Raw genomic sequence first — 17,468 nt, 5'->3', positions numbered from 1 at the left:
CTGAAAAGCTATCAATGAACTCTTATCAAATAAAATGAAAGGTCTTGGGTTCAAGGACTGATATAAATTCTGCAGTTTCAATTATAAGGAATCGCTGTATCTTCATTGTGAAAACTTCATCAACAAGGGGAAAGCTTTGCTGGAGTTTCTGGGCTAGCCCTCGAGCAAACCAGTATTAAAATGTATTCAGACGAGTATTTATGGGAACTTTCCAGCTAGCTATGTGTAAAAATTACGTCTCGAACGGTTCTTCTAGGCGTCAGCACCGAGTAGACGGTTGTCGTTAGAAGTAGGAAGGTCTATGTGAGAAACAAGAGAGTCAATCTGTAGCCTATTATTTCCTTCCACAAAAGTCTCGCGAAATGAGCTCAGATAGAAAATCAGAGAAATTACAGCATTTACAGAAAGTTACCGGAGGTCATTCTTCCTATGCGCCATTCGCGAATAGAACAGGGATGGGGGGATCAGATAGCAGTAACAGTAGTACATATGCCACACATCGGAATGTAGCTTGCAACGTATAGATGTAGGATGCAAACGCTAATCGGTTGAACAGACTCAAATGTTCGACATTTTCGAGAGTTCCCCGAACTCGAGAAGTCACAGTGTCAGTCGCGAATCATCGAGGAGGGTAGGGGGCTTTTCCAACAGGACTTGATTGTCGAGGAGCATCGGTAGTTCCGACTTTCTAGCAGCCGGCGACAAGTGTTTCGGTTTACTATTAGCGGAACGGCAGTTGTGAGTTTCGCGGTAGACTGTACAGTGACGTAGTCCCAGCTGGGGTTGTTGTGTAGTGCCAGTTTTCGTCCGGTCAGGGAGCTAATAGTTAGCTGGAACAGATGTGGGTCGAAGGGAAGGATTTGGCGAGATTTTTTAAAGCGGAGATAAATTGTAATGCTTCAGCGAAAACTGGAGTGCTTTTTTTGTGCGTAACTTTCATGCCAGTTAAGTCTTTATGCCAAGACTTTTTGTTCTTTTCCGAGACTGCTGAGGATATTTTGAGGAGCCAGTTGAAAGATATACGGTGATTGTTAGCGTTAAATGTTCCCAGCCAAGTGATTAGTCGTCGGAATTAATCTGAGAACATTTCGGCTGCTACAGGGCAGTAACCAGTAGACCCAGGGTTGTGATCTTTTATACCCGTCTTGCGTGTCCAAACGAGGCTGGCGGCCCGTATCAAAACTCCTTCACTAATGTAGCAATGTAATGAGTGACTCTGAGTCTGCTAAACAACAGTACCTTCCTTGATAGTGATGCGGTTTCGTTGCACAGTGGTTTCAAAAGCGTTACTCAGGCCTGGAGATTGTGAAACGCAGTACAGATATTATGACAGGGAGAACGGCATTGTTGTATAGGGTATTCCAAAAAGATTCATCCGATTCCGCAAGACTGTATCTGGAATGAAGATTGAAATTTGCGGTAGATTTTAACTAAAAGTTGACCATGACCCCAGTTGTAAGTTGCCGAGTTGACGTGGTTGCCGTTAGGCTGTGGTCACAGCGGGACTGGATTCGGTTGATTCCTCCGACGACTGGCATCGGCAGAAGACGACTGATCTTTTCAAGTCGATATCCCACTACGAGCGCGGTCACAATGCAGCCGATCTCTTTTTCCGAACGTATAGACTCCAGACGACACCCGCCGAAATTCAAACTGTTTTCTTCGGTTGAATCGGCCGACGTTCTCATACATGAAATATGGACTGTGAGAAACTGACACATTTAGTCCAAGAAAGAAGGAGTTTGTGGAATACTGCGGATAAAAAGTATCATAATCGGGATATGTCTCGTATCCCATGGACTGAAATCGCAGCTCTATTGCAAACCAAAAGTAGGCAAAATCTTTGTAGGAAATTTTAGGCGTAAATAACAATCTCAAAAAATAATTTGTTCAAGCGAGAATGGTGGCGTATCGTACGCTTTACATCACTGTAGTGGACATTTTTTCGGTTGTGGTAGGTGGGTATTAGCTGTCTACAGATTATTATTACTGCTTACACGCAGTTTATGCCAGTAGGGTGATGATTCCGTTGTATAAGGTGGCTTGCAAATGAGGTGTATGTCTTTCCATTTTTCAGTATTTAATGTTTTCAGAGTATCTTATTCTAATATTTACGTCTGTATTTCGCGTGCACCCTGAATGACGACATTGAAGGTTAACTGACGTATGTTTATTTTACTGAATTTATCTCAAATTGTGAAAGGTGTTAATAATCTCGATGTTCAGTATCCCAACGAATCATCTTGTCCATGTAAAAGGACGTTTCTCTCTTCATCTTATACATTCGTAAAACTTGTCTAGTTATTCCAGTAACTAAGGAAAGAGTCTACAGTACTCGTCACTTTCTTTTCGAGACAGAGAGAGCTCGTACACTTGCGTTCAGGGTCTCTCTGGGAGCAAAAGCCGCAATGCAGCACTTGTCTCCAGATACAGAAATGTCGTGGCATCCATCCCACCCATGGAGGTAAAAATAGATTCTAACCTCCTTAACCGAACACATTCTAACCTAACCAACCTTAACGAACTTGATCCCGCCAAAAACTGACGGAGATGGGACATTCCGTGACGAAGCTGTCGGATGATTTTATCGGGCGACCTCGGGTGACGGCGTCTCGCGGTCGTTGTCGGTGCCACTGTGAACGCACCCTAAGGGGTCTGCATGGTGCAGCTACCTCGGTCGCTCGTCCATTACCCTAATGCCTGCCGAATCGATATGTCGATAACGTAGCAACAAAAGGCGTTTTACGCTCTCAGTTCAATGGCTGCAATTCACTTACAACTGTGTGGGGTGATTTTCGTCGAGGGTATGACTTTGTTCCTCCTGCATGACAAGTTTGAGGGACATACGTTGCACCGTAGGCCTCCAAGGTAATCTGATCTCAATATATGAATTTTGTTTTTTTTGTGGGGGGTTGTGCCTTCTAACAACTCAGGGCGAAATGCGATGACGTCTAGAAGCAGCAGTGAATGCAGCAAGTCCAGACATATGGGATGAGTTTGGCCAACCTGTGGACGTCTGTCGTGCGTCATTTGGGTGGAACATTTAACATTTGTGAAAAACACATGAAAACTTTCATTCTGAACTTAACTCTAACCCAAGGCTCTTGAAACGTTCCTTTCGTCCGAGCCTCGAAGCTTCCGCGGTGCCGCGGCTGCGACCACAACGCACGTACTTTTCGCGACGTGTGGCGTGCAAGACAAATTACGGTACGCGCTACTCCGAGGATGTAATCGGAAACTTTTGTCGCCGGACCCGGGTTATGTCTCTGCTCTGGTACACTGTCAGATCAGTCCAGAGTCATCAATTAAATGCCCTGTAGCTATGTAACTACTTTCAGAAAATATTCCGAAATCCGACCACTGCACCGGAGTATCCTCACCGCTAACAGTTCTTCTATACACCGCTTCCCACTGGTTTCTGACAACTGTCGCCGAAAATCACCCCAACAGCAAAGCAGACATTCACTTCAAAGTCAGTACGGAAAGAATCACACAAAAACGCTACACCTAGGTTTACGCGGAAACAATTCAAATTTACTAGCACGAATTAAACCCAGGCTAGTCCTTCACTTTCATCCCTCAAAACTTTTGGCTAACTGATGACTCCAAGCTCTGCTCCGAGATCTCTCATGTTACCGAAAAACTCGGCGCTCACCAATGTGCAAAAGTCGCCGAACGGACATGGAATGAGGTCAGTCTTCCGTACTGAATGAAATGATTCGGTTGATCATTGAGGACGCCCGACTCCTGACTTCTGATGCGCATTCCACTCTAGAGTGAATTAGGATCAGAAGCATAAGGTACGCACTGCTACTGACCATTTCCCACTAGCGCTTCTGTAAGGTGCTGTGCTCTCGCAGGGCTTTAACAACTTTTTCTGCGACGGATGTTGTAAACGCCGACCGCCACGGGGAAATTCCTCTGCCTGTAAGCAAGCCATGTAGACTCCGACCACAACCCATTTAGGAGGATTAGGGAAAGACTGTCAATGTCAAGGAAAGCGTTTCTGAAGAAGAGAAATTTGTTAACATCGAGTATAGATTTAAGTGTCAGGAATTCGTTTCTGAAAGTCTTTGTATGGAGTGTAGCCATGTATGGAAGTGAAACGTGGACGATAAATAGTTTAGACAAGAAGAGAATAGAAGCTTTCGAAATTTTGTGCTACGGAAGAATGCTGAAGATTAGATGGGGAGATCACATAACTAATGAGGAGGTATTGAATAGAATTGGAGAGAAGAGAAATTTGTGGCAGAACTTGACTAGGAGAAAGGATCGGTTGGTGGGGCATATTCTGAGGCATCAAGGGATCACCAGTTTAGTATTGGAGGGCAGCGTGGAGGATAAAAATCGTAGAGGGAGAGCAAGAGATTAATACACTAAACAGATTTAGAAGGATGTAGGTTGCAGTAGGTACTGGGAGATGAAGAAGCTTGCACAGGATAGGGTAGCATAGAGAGCTGCATCAAACCAGTCTCAGGACTGAAGACCACAACAACAACAAAGGAAAGAGCGGCCCATCAGCTACACTCTGGAGAGAAACGTCCGTGCATCCGGACACTGCTCCAGGCCGTTACGATGGTGGACAGCTAGGATGTGATATGTTACAGTACGTGTAAAATCTGATGTTTCCTACGCGTAAGATAAATTCCACCCCAAGTTTCTATCTTCAGTCGTGTAGAAGCTAAAATCTTGTGAAATATATCTTGGTGAAGCTTCCTTTACATGTATGTGTGAGGGACGGGTTAAATGAATGGTCAGTGGTATAGAGTACTAAGAAACACAGACGTGAAGATTTCAGACAGCATTCTCTCACTGACACATCTAAAATGAGTTCCATCGTTTGGGCTTAACACCTGTAATAATTTGGGTAGTTGAGATTTCCTCGTTTGCTTCTTGCTTGAACCATGAAATGTTAGTTTCCGGTTCTTTTTTCGTCAGAGAGACAAATTTCCGCTGTTATTCCAGATTTTGGCGTACCTATTTTGGTAGTCCGGAATGAATTCTCTCAACGTCGCCTGAGTTTCACGCACCCACGTTCATTGTGGACGACTGCACAATGAATCTATTTCTGCACCTTGAAGTACGTCTTTTTCGAACGCCCACACTCTGCCTGTAGGTCGGCATAATTGACATCCCTTGCGAAAAACGACAGCATAGATGAATATTGACGGCAATGTCGGGATTATTACTAAAAGCAGGCAATAGGAGCAGCTGCCACAGGTCGGCCTGCGTGTGTCCGCTCGAACGGCTCAACACACACTTTTGACTTGTCTCTCCAGTCTTCAACGCAGAAACTCTCTGCTTCTAAAGAATGAATGAAGGCTAGAGTCTAATGTCCCTTTGATCTGGCCAGCGGCGCGCAAATCACCACCCGCGGCCGTGGCCATAGGCCACTCACTCTTAGCGACGTGCGGGGCGCGGGACAAATTGCGCTTCGTACCGGTCTCTAATTACTAGGAAACGTTTATTTCCTGATCCAGAATAACTCTCGGACTTCTTCATTAGTAAAATCAGTCTGAGTAAGGGTTCCCAGCCTCGCTCTGACCCACGACGTGAGGTACAAATTGTCGCGACCCTTGTACCACTAAACAGTGTCCTGTAGCAATTTAACTGCATTCAAGATTTCGAGACTCCTTCTCTTGACTGGAAACCGTACACCGCTAGTAGTCTGTACAGTTCCTCCAGCTAGCTCGTAGCCACTTCCGTCGATAATATCCACAAAGAGGAAATAAGATAACATTTCAAAGTCAATATGCCAGAAGACACAAAAATACGACAGTTCAAGTTTGCATAGAAACATATATATGGCATTTGATTTGACGTTACGAATTCTAGTCCTTCATTCGACACCATCTCCAGCTAGGTAATGGATCCGCAATATGAAACCGTTTTCTTCCTATCTCCTAAACCAAACTCCTGATTGCAGAAACTGGAAAACCGATCAGCACACCTCACCAGCAACGAGAAACACGCTTACCAACTCTCTCAGATACTTTTTTTTTTCTGGAAGAACGGTGAATCACTAAATCCCTGAACTCAGAAGTCAGTATCAGTCTCAGGTCAGTACCTCTGATCAGGAGAGCCCAAGACTCCAACACCTAGAAGGGCTGTCAATAGACTCCTCGATTTCGACAGCTCTTCGCAACTACTGAAATTCTTTCCAAGATTCAGGGCTTTCAGCCCATTAGTCTGCGCAGCAGGATGTTGGCACTTCCACAATTCCAGTGGCCGTTTCCAGCTCCCATTATTAGAATTCCTCTGTAAAATATTGCTTCCTGCCAGGATTTTTCAGACGTTTGTACGCTGTAAAATACTTGGCTTCAAGGAAAAGCCACTCGCCAGTAAGCCAGCATAGTATGTCCCGACCACAACTCATTTACAAGGATCACGGGAAGCCAGACTAATTATCTCCGGACTTGACATAGTCCCCTGCTCTCCGTATACTGGAAACTGGGTCCGAAGTCCACAACTGTCAAAAGACAGTTCATTTGCGTCGTCAGGAGTGACGTGTTCCACAGGTGACGGGAATATCATTGTCTCATGCTCATAAATTAAGGATAATGCCGATACATTGTGGAACAACGCTCTGGTGGGCGGTTAGCGGGTTTAAATCACCTCGGGGTACGACCCTGCGGTGCATTTGACCTGCGGTCGTCGCACGGTGGCGCTGGCAGCAGTCCACATATGCAGAGTTGTTGTGTTGGTGCTTGTCAGAGTACGGTGCAGCGAGTAAGTGTGCAGACGTTTACAGACGTGCTAATGGTGACTGTGTGTTGAAAATGGCTCAAAGAACACATGTTGATGACGTTATGAGGGGTAGAATACTAGGGCGACTGGGTGCTGGTCAAACACAGCAGGTCGTAGCACGGGCCCTCCAAGTGCCACAAAGTGTGATTTCAAGATTATGGCAACGATTCCACCAGACAGGAAACGTGTCCAGGCGCTACAGTACGGGATGTCCACAGTGTACAACAGCACAAGTAGACCGACATCTCACCATCAGTGACCGCAGACGTCCACGGAGTACTGCAGTAGCCTTGCTCGGGACCTTACTGCAGCCTTTGGAACAGGTGTCTCCAGACACACAGTCTACAGACGACTGAACAGACATGCTTTATTCACCCGGAGACCTGCAAGATGCATTCCACTGACCCCTGTTCACAGGAGAGCCCGTAAAGCCTGGTGTCAAGAACACAGTACATGGTCAATGGAACAGTGGTCCCAGGTTATGTTCACGGACGAATCCAGGTATAGTCTGAACAGTGATTCTCGACCGGTTTTCATCTGGCGCGAACCAGGATCCAGATACGAACCCCTTAAAGTCCTTGAAAGGGACCTGTATGGAGGTCATCGTTTGACGGAGGAACTGTAACAGGTCAGGTGTCCGGGACGTCGTTTTGCACCAGTATGTCCGCCTTTTGAGGGGTGCAGCGGGTCCCACCTTCCTCCTGATGGTTGATAACGCACGGCCCCACCGAGCTGCCATCGTGGAGGAGTACCTTGAAACAGAAGATGTCAAGCGAATGGAATGGCCTGCCTGTTCTCCAGACCTAAACCCCATCGAGCACGTCTAGGATGCTCTCGATCGACGTATCGCTGCGCTTCTTCAAACCCCTACGACACTTCAGGAGCTCCGACAGGCGCTGGTTGAAGAATGGGAGGCTATACCCCATCAGCTGCTCGACCACCTGATCCAGAGTATGCCAACCCGTTGTGCGGCCTGTGTACGTGTGCATGGTGATCACATCTCTTATTGATGTCGGGGTACATGCGCAAGAAACAGTGGCGTTTTGTAGCAGATGTGTTTCGGGACGGTTTTCTAAACTTATCACCAATACCGTGGACTTACTGATCTGTGTTGTGTGTGTTCCCTATGTTCCTACGCTATTAGCGCCAGTTTTGTTTAGTGCCACGTTGTGTGGCATCAAATTGTGCAGTTATCCTTAATTTATGAGCATGAGTGTAGCTCGCACTGCACGAGTATGGGGAGAGAAATCGAGCATGAGCTTTTTCGAGGAAGTGATTTAGAAGAAACCACGAAAGACATAAATTAGGGCGAGCGGCGTCGTAACTTCGGTCGCTACTCTCTGCGTCGTTGGGTAGTGCCAAATGATTTCGATCGATGATCATACAAATTATAGTAACCTGCGCATGCAGTGAGTAAATGAATAAGGGACGTGAGCAAGGCTGTTAAAATTGATCTTACTGCTGTATTGGGCAGCTCAGTTGGGAACTGAAGATGGCGAACCGTGTGGGGAAGTTGTGGGATCCGAAGAAGCTCAGACTTGGGCCGTATCCCCGCGGGGGCACTCGCAGCACCGCCAGAAGCTGGCAGCTGGAGCCGATACCTCGACTTAACTCTCCCCCGCCCTGGGCCGCTGGACTCTGAGCCTCACTAAATTCTGCGCTACAGGCTTCCGCACTCAGAGCGCAGTCACAAGACCCCGGGCGCCGGCGTGTCTCTGTTGACGGCCACAGCGATGAGTGATAGGCCACTAATACTCGCCATCCTGTGTACACGACCTGACATTCAATAGTGATCTCGTATTCTACAAACTTGCTTTAAGAAAAGGAATCATCTGTGGAAAGTTATAAATAACTCCAAAACTATTGCGGCATCTTCCTTTTGATGTTGCAGCTGTTTTGTGCTTACCACGCTAACGAGAAAAAATTGTTATGAAAATTTCGACTCGTGCGTGGCACAGTTATTGACATTTCATACAAGTCTGGTATCTAAGCCATCTTTAGTGGGTAACTGTTTGTTACTTCTAGAATGTTGAAAAAAATAACAGTTCTTTTGTACGTTATCAAGTGTAAGTGTTGTAAATTTAACTATTTTTAGAATCTGATAATAGTGTTAGCCTACTGTTTCTCTAACAGAAGTACAATATGTGTTCGTAGGGTTTTCCGGCCAATATGCTGCTTGAAATTCTCTCGGGTATGCAGTCGGATTGATTGATCGTTGTAGACCGTATTTTCGGCGGCGTAACGTGCCGTCATCATGAGGTTACTCCTCAGTGGCCGGCCGCTGTAGCCGAGCGGTTCTAGGCGCTTCAGTCCGGAACTGTGCTGCTGCTACGGTCGCAGGTTCGAATACTGCCTCGGGCATGGATGTGTGTGATGTCCATAGATTAGTTAGTTTTAAGTAGTCATAAGTCTAGGGGACTGATGACCTCAGATGTTAAGTTCCATTGTGCTTAGAGCCATTTGAACCATTTTTACTCTTCAGTGAGCAGCAGTAACCTGATAATGACACGTTAAGCTGCCGAAAGTTCGTTCTACAACCAGGCTGAATAATCGAGAGGCTTTCAAGCTGAAGTACAATAAATGCTGTGATAAACACATCGGATTGGAGGAGATGAATGTCGCAGTGTTGTCTGTTTTAAAACGTATGCGAACGGTAGGTTTGGAAACTATTTTTAAAAGAATTTGGACAATCTAATATAAAAATAGGTGCTGTCTGCGTTGACAATGCCACAGAGCATGTATTTGCAGACTTACATACAGCAACCAAAGCGTTCGATTTTGCCGGGATATTTATTTCCGTTGCGCACTGTTTCCTCACACTTGGTAAATGCGTGCTTTATGTCTAAATACCTCTTCCTAATGGTAAGCGTTACGTGAAAATATTACTTCCGACAAAAATAAAGCATGAATTTTCTGCTACCTATGACAAATAATAAGCTACGTACCCTATGATACGTAAGATAGATCTACGTTATTCTCGTATACGTTAAAAGCATTTTTCGAGCCCTAACTTCCGTGGTTATTGTAAAACACATGATAAAATTTCATAGTTGCATGGTTTAACATTTCCAAACCAAACATATCGTAATCATTAACTACCGTGGTTATTGTAAAACACATGATAAAATTTCATAGTTACATGGTTTAACATTTCCAAACCAAACATATCGTAATCATTAACTACCGTGGTTATTGTAAAACACATGATAAAATTTCATAGTTACATGGTTTAACATTTCCAAACCAAACATATCGTAATCATTAACTACCGTGGTTATTGTAAAACACATGATAAAATTTCATAGTTACATGGTTTAACATTTCCAAACCAAACATATCGTAATCATTAACTACCGTGGTTATTGTAAAACACATGATAAAATTTCATAGTTACATGGTTTAACATTTCCAAACCAAACATATCGTAATCATTAACTACCGTGGTTATTGTAAAACACATGATAAAATTTCATAGTTACATGGTTTAACATTTCCAAACCAAACATATCGTAATCATTAACTACCGTGGTTATTGTAAAACACATGATAAAATTTCATAGTTACATGGTTTAACATTTCCAAACCAAACATATCGTAATCATTAACTACGTACCCTTCCACAAACAAATAACAAACATTATTCTCAGTTTCCAGAAATAGTTTTTAACCTATTTTCAAAAACATACAGTTTTACAGACAAGGTGGGGTCGTTTCCTGGCTCTTTTCTGTTGCTTAGCGGCTACCCCTCCAACTGTGCTTGAAGAATGTGTTTCGCTCAGAAAGTAGCGCAGTCCTCGTTCTGAGCAACACACATTTAGCTCATTTGGTTATATATCGTGTACGCTTAATGATCTATGTTGAATATTTTGTCCCATTTATCTTGATTGTGCAAGCTGCCCAGATACCGGAACTTCAAAATAGTTCAAATGGCTCTGAGCACTATGGGACTTAATTTCTTAGGTCATCAGCCCCCTAGAACTTAGAACTACTTAAACCCAACTAACCTACGGAAATAAGACACATCCATGCCCGAGGCAGCATTCGAACCTGCGACCGTAGCGGTCGCACGGTTCCAGACCGCAGCGCCTAGATATCGGAACTCTTATTGATTTGGTTCTTACAGTCTTCGAATTGACTACAAGTCCGACACGGATTTTTGTTTAATTTTAATTTTGCAAATATTCTCAGAACGTCGCTCTTTATTATTCATTACCTGTTTTGTAGTTCACGAAACAGTTTTGTGTACTCAGTCTGACTTACTGAGAGCCTTAATGTTTAACAACTTCTCTGTCGGTAGGAGACTCTTAAACAATATATTTAACTAGCTGCATTTCTAGGAAGTTTACTGACTGCGACGAATTTCCGTTATGTGCAACGGCCAAGCACTATTTTTGAGGACAGAAGAAATGTAGAGATGATACGAATGTCGAAAAGTCACAGGTTTTTAGAGCAGGAGCAGTTGATCACAAGCTATTGAGCCTTATTTGTACCTCCAAATGGTTCAAATAGCTCTGAGCACTATGGGACTTAACATCTGAGGTCATCAGTCCCCTAGAATTTAGAACTACTTAAACCTAACTAACCTAAGGACATCACACACATCCATGCCCGAGGCAGGATTCGAACCTGCGACCGTAGCAGCAGTGCTGTTCCGGACTGAAGTGCCTAGAACCGCTCGGCCGCAGCAGCCGGCTCAGAGAAGACTCCCTAACACTTCAATCTATATTACATTTTAACAAACTTCTCTCTTTCAGAAACGCTTTTCATGCCATTGCCAGCCTCCGTTTTGTATCCTCTCTGCTTCGGCCATCATCAGTTATTTTGCTGCCCAAATAGCAAAACTCATCTGCTGCATTGAGAGTCTCGTTTCCTAATGTAATTCCCTCAGCATCACCTGATATAATTCTGCTATACTCCGCATGCTACTCAACGGATATTTCCGATTTCTTTGTGCATGGGCTCTCGTCTGGTGATGACAGTTCTGTTGGACGTTTTGATCCTAGAACCAGAGTTAACTGTGAGGCTGTGATCTGCGGGTGTGGAAGGGGACAGAATGATGGTGTTGGGGGAAGGGGGTTTCGAGAGAGAGGGGGAGAAAGAGAAAGAGAGAGAGAGAGAGAGAGAGAGAGAGAGAGAGAGAGGGAGAGCCAGAGCGAGGGTGGGGGTGGGGGGGAGGGGGGAGGTCGTCCTATCCCGTCCCGTCCTTTGTGACACGTGTTTTTGGGGGCCCCAGAAAGACAGATGAGAGCGCGCCTGTCCCTGTGCCGCTTCGCTGTCCGGAGCACCGCGCAGCTTGACGGGTGAAGGCTGCAGGATAAGCCAGCCGTCCGCACCACACAAAGGGCCGCAGCGGCGCCGCTGTCCGGGATTCTGCTCCTCAGTCCCTGACCAGCGTAGCGGGCGCACGTGTCTCTACCGCCAGCCGGGGGCTTCACTCTTACGTCATTACTCAGTTGCAGACCACTGTACCGCTAATCTCGGCAAAGTGTTTCCGTACGCTCTCATTCAATACACACCTTCACAGTTTGCGTGCTGTTTGCGGTTGGTCAGGTGCTGAATCGTTCACGAGGTATCGCCTCTGACGTACTTCGTACACGGGGTTATCATAATATGAGAAACACATTAACAAAAATTGGCCAACTGCGAGTAGGACTCACACGCTGAAGGTTCCGTACAAACATTATCACGTATATACGGACAGATCATTAGGCCAGGCATCAAGAATCTGGAGCATTTTTGCCTGGTATCGATATTGATACTGGCAAGATATCGGTTCCAGGGACTCCAAGATTTTCGAGAATCTTTTAATTTCAATCATATAAATGTGGAAAAGTGATGTACGAGACCGGTGACCATTGTTATGATAATCAGCAGTTCCCCGTTGAGGATGGGTGGACTGCTATGGTAAAAGTCAAACAACGACTTTTATTGCTCGTATGATGCGTTTCGGAATTTACGCATCATTAGATATTCAGACTAATCTGCGAATGTTTGTCTGACATACGGCATATCTACTTGCAGTAATCTCTCCTAGATAGCCGCGCGGGATTAGCCGAGCGGTCTAAGGCGCTGCAGTCATGGACTGTGTGGTTGGTCCCGGCGGAGGTTCGACTCCTTCCTCGGGCATGGGTGTGTGTGTTTGTCCTTATGATAATTTAGATTAAATAGTGTGTAAGCTTAGGGACTGATGACCTTAGCAGTTAAGTCCCATAAGATTTCACACACATTCTCCTAGATATCTGATGATGAATAAATTTCGAAAGGCGTCATATGAGCAATAAAGTCAATGAAAAAAAAAAGAAAAAGAAATAATTTTTTCGTGTGATATGATTACAACTCAACAATTTTCGTATTTTTTCCTTTGCTTGTTCCGTAAAACTTTGTTTCTTGCCAAATTTCACGATTAGAGATCAACGGGAACTACCCTATAGGTTTTGATCAGTGAGTTTGCGAGTGTAAAATATATGTGACGTAAATGGCTGTATCTTTTGACTGCACTGACTTAGAAGCTTAATATTTTTACACAGCCAAGAAACCATAGACTTCATTATGTGACAAAAAATTTGAACGTGATACGTCCACCCGTTCCTGGGAAAAAGGGTTCTTAACAGTCGGACAGACAGAGACAAAAAAAGCGATCCTCTAAGCGTTCCGTTTTTACCTATTGGGGTACAGAGCGCTAAAAATGATGGATCTTTTTTGGATCTTTTTTTAGATCATATTCTCCTTTCTCCTGTGCGAGGGTAATCTTATATATATATATATATATATATATATATATATATATATATATATATGTGTGTGTGTGTGTGTGTGTGTGTGTGGCATCACTGGCTTAACTGATTTAGCATGAGGTTCAAGACCTCATACAAGGTATTAGATTCTACTTTCTTTAGCGGATTCCTTGGCAGTTGTGCTCACGTAGATTGTACCGCTGTTAAATGATGTTGATAAAGAGAGAACCAACGACTGGGACAAACTCGCTCCCGGCAAAATGGCATCACGTATCCAACATTCGTTAATTTGACAGTAGCTTCTCCATGATCGTGGAAGTTGAGCTCCGCGGCTGTGGACTGAGCCACTGCAAGACATACTGTAACCAGACTATTTTATATAACGTTGCAAAGCTTTCATATAGCCGTTGAAAATGAATGTATTTCTTGACGTAATTCACCTTTATTCGCATTATTTTAGGGTCAATAATAAGTTGAGCAAGTTTAGAATTAATTTGAGAGTCCTTGTAGTAACGCAAAATTATATTATTAAAGAATCTCGAATTACAGAAAAGTAAATAAAGAAAAAAGTTGTAAGAAAAATTCATACTTTCTGTAGAAAATTAATATTTTAAAGTTGACATAAAAGAAGATAGGATACATATAGAATGACGAGATCCCTCCATCGTTTTTTCCATAGATTGTAAGCCTGGAATTTACGACGAGCCTTGCAAAGTATCTCTTATTAGATTCCTTATTCTTACCTTAGTCCACCCAGCTGTTTATCAGTGTGGATCTTGCTATAGTTTTTTAACAGTAAAGTTATTGTCATCCTGTCTTTTCTGCAGTTTGTACATAACCTAAGTTAATGTTTATTCTGTAGTACTATGTGTGCTAATCGATACTATTCTATATTTGTTTATTAGTCAAGAAGGACTATTCGTCTAATTTCATTCGCAATACAGAGTCTTAACATAGCTATATGTTTGCAGTTTCCAGTCATGGCCTAGTCTAATTCAGCTCGTTGCAATTTAATCTAATCTGTAGGTACAAACAATTTTAGTGCCAGTAGCACAGATGCACGGACTAATCGTGCTGAACTTGTGTGAACAGTTGCCAAGTTCAATACGACATAAGCGAATTTGTCCCTAATGTATTGCAGCCATTTTCCATCTGCGCTTTCGCTACAGTCACTCCCACTTTCGTAGCCTGCACTCGATCACGTCCTATACGCAACTCTCTGTACATAATCGGTAAATGGCTGCACTGCCTTCAGGTTGAAACAGCATGATGCAGAGTACTCTTTACCAAGTGTTTGTACATCCGGGAAGCAGCAACCTGAAACTATCGCGATGATGTTGTCGTGTGTCTGGAACAGCTTCGGACCTGCTGGTGCAGCGGAACTGTATATTTGGTGAAGCGACGTAGTGAGCGAGACCCGGATCGTACCGCCACAGCGGATTAACGACCGTCCGCCTGCTGCACGGCCAGCCTGGCTGTAGCTTTTAGACGGTTTTCCACGCTCGTTTAGACAAGCACTGAACTGGTCCCAAATCTCCGCTCCAAAAACTACAGAACAGAAACATTTAAAATAAGATAAAACCCAGGGCAAAATGAAACTTGAGCTTCTCCGTATGTGTCGAATGTTCAAGTAACTTACGGGAAAGTCGGAGAGTGACGTCCTCGATAAGCGCAGACATTTCGACAGGCCAACACCCACTGAGCGTCAAGGTACGAATAAACCGACGAAAGATCGCTGTGCTCGGCAGCTTAAGCCCTCGGCGGGGGGTGATGCTCTCCTGTTGTTAAACAATATTTCGCCGTCGATAATGTCTGACGTGGTGGCTCCAGTTTACAATGTGCATTGTCTTTCTGAATACACTGTTTTTTGTTTGTTTGTGGTTGACGTAGCCCCGGCAACTGTGGCTTTAAGATGCGATGTACATCGGTTTTTCGTTTCATTTGACGACGACGGTATGTTCACCCTGTCGAAATATAGGTAGTGGTTGAGGACATCACCTGGATAGTTAGTTACATATTCCATACATTATTTGAACGTTTCTTTTATCATAATGAAGTAGGACGAGTGAGTCATATATACACATGATCAGACTTAACATTAATGAACATATAACTTACAGTGCTGTGCATGCACTAATTCAACTACACTAAATTTTTTTCAGGCTACCAGTTTTTAAATAAAAATTTTCTCCTGGAATAGGAGTAGTCGTCGAGCAAAAATGATTTTGAGGTTAGATTTAAAACTTGAACTTCTGCCTGTCAGACATTTCGGCATTCTACCCTATTTACTGACTCCTGTTTTGTGTGCTTTTTTTTTAAAAAAAATAACTCTATTAGTGCACAGATCTGTGTTTTCTGAAAATTAACGGAGAGCCCATTTTCAGAGAACGACTTAATATTTTTTTTTGAAAAACGTCATTAACAATCTGTTATGTTGCTTTCTCTCTATGGGCTTTATTATAACACTAGTACGGCCTGCAAAAAGTACTAATTCTGTTTGATGAATGTTAAATGGGAGGTCATTGACATATATGAAGAATGGGAGTGGTCCCAAAATTGAACGCTGTGGGACTCCCTTTGTGATTTCTCTCCAGTCACTGAAATTTTCTCCCATTTCATTTCTCTCACTCCATTCTGTCCGGCTACATTGAAGTAAGTTATCTGAACGCAAGGGAAAGTTTACACGATTCACAGACAGACATCGTACGTGACTCCCTTGCCTAAGATTAACGGAGAACTGTGGCGACGACAAGGGCATCAAACCGGAAAGTTGGTGCTATTAAAAGAACGTTTGCAACATCACCCCTCGCATGACATCTCTAGCAAATGAAAGCTTTCAGCGAGGAGTGCGATGGAATTCCCGTGCCTGTGCTCTAACGCTGTTAACTGGAATGGATCGTCCGATGTTCACGAATAGTTCATAACAACAGAGGTGGAACAAATTGCGACCACACGATTATCGATTGATTTTCGTAGAAAAGATGCAGTATTCCACGTGTACGTGAAAAAACACCAGTTTACCTTGATGTCACGAGGTCTCGGAAAAAAATCGGCCAGTTGCTCGTATTACTACGAAATCATTTGTCGTAGTCTCTTAGAGTTCTGCTGCCTTTCGATCTCGGAGTGTGTCCTTAAGCCGTCGGCACACGGACCGTGCTGTGGAATGTTAACGTTGAGCGTGGCAACTTCAACGTGCTGCTGAACGCTCAGGAACGATGAGACTTGTGCATACGGTACGTGGATCCCAACGTGGTATACGCGATCGCAACGCGCTCCAGCGGCAGTTGCGGGATGTTTCTAGTTCGTAAATCACACTGTTTACTCAACGGGCGCGCGTAAAATTCCCGCTGTAGCTCTACTAAAACGCACATTTCCTTCATCGTCCACGAAAAGGAAAGTACCATGTCCAATCAATAAGGACATAGGTTTATAGAAGTCCTATTACAAACAGTGCAGTACAAATTTGGAATACTTGTCCGCATATCATAAACATTATTCTATCATTCCCACGTTTTAGTAAACCCCAAGATCAGTCTTACTTGATCACTGTTCCTACTCAGTAGCAGAATCTTTGCAACATATGAATTACGAAGCGTAAAAGAAAAACGAATAAAGTATCTTTATACAAGTAGCGCAAGCTGTCCTGTAGATTAAGCCAATCGAACAAAGTCACCTCTCAAAAACAGGTGAACTTATATCTAAGTAACATTAAATATTATAGCAATACTATACTAATAATAATGAATCAGAACGTAATAAAAACCCGAATGATGGGAAAAAAAAATTGGGAGTGTTAAGACGCGATCCACTCTCCAACAAAAACTCATTTCCGGACAGAGTCGCTACTCATTACGCTAAACCAACAATACGCTGCATATACTTAATCATAATGTCTTACCGTCGCTAAAAACGTTAATCGTACATAATTACGTTACTAAATGAAATTTCATTATAACAAATTGTACCAAGACCAATACGTTTTGGGTG

The 17,468-nt window shown here is 43.7% G+C and overlaps 1 protein-coding gene across 1 annotated transcript in view; it reads right to left on the bottom strand.

Moving 5' to 3' along the window:
- The window catches only part of LOC124595722 (ryanodine receptor), a 690,379-nt gene that overhangs the window by 531,334 nt on the left and 141,577 nt on the right, over nucleotides 1–17,468 (bottom strand). The gene's annotated exons all lie outside the window — the stretch shown is intronic.

Source organism: Schistocerca americana, chromosome 2 (genome assembly GCF_021461395.2).
Source record: "Schistocerca americana isolate TAMUIC-IGC-003095 chromosome 2, iqSchAmer2.1, whole genome shotgun sequence".
Taxonomy (NCBI): domain Eukaryota; kingdom Metazoa; phylum Arthropoda; class Insecta; order Orthoptera; family Acrididae; genus Schistocerca; species Schistocerca americana.
Note: the sequence above shows the minus strand (reverse complement) of the source record. Positions and strands in the feature narration are given on the sequence as shown.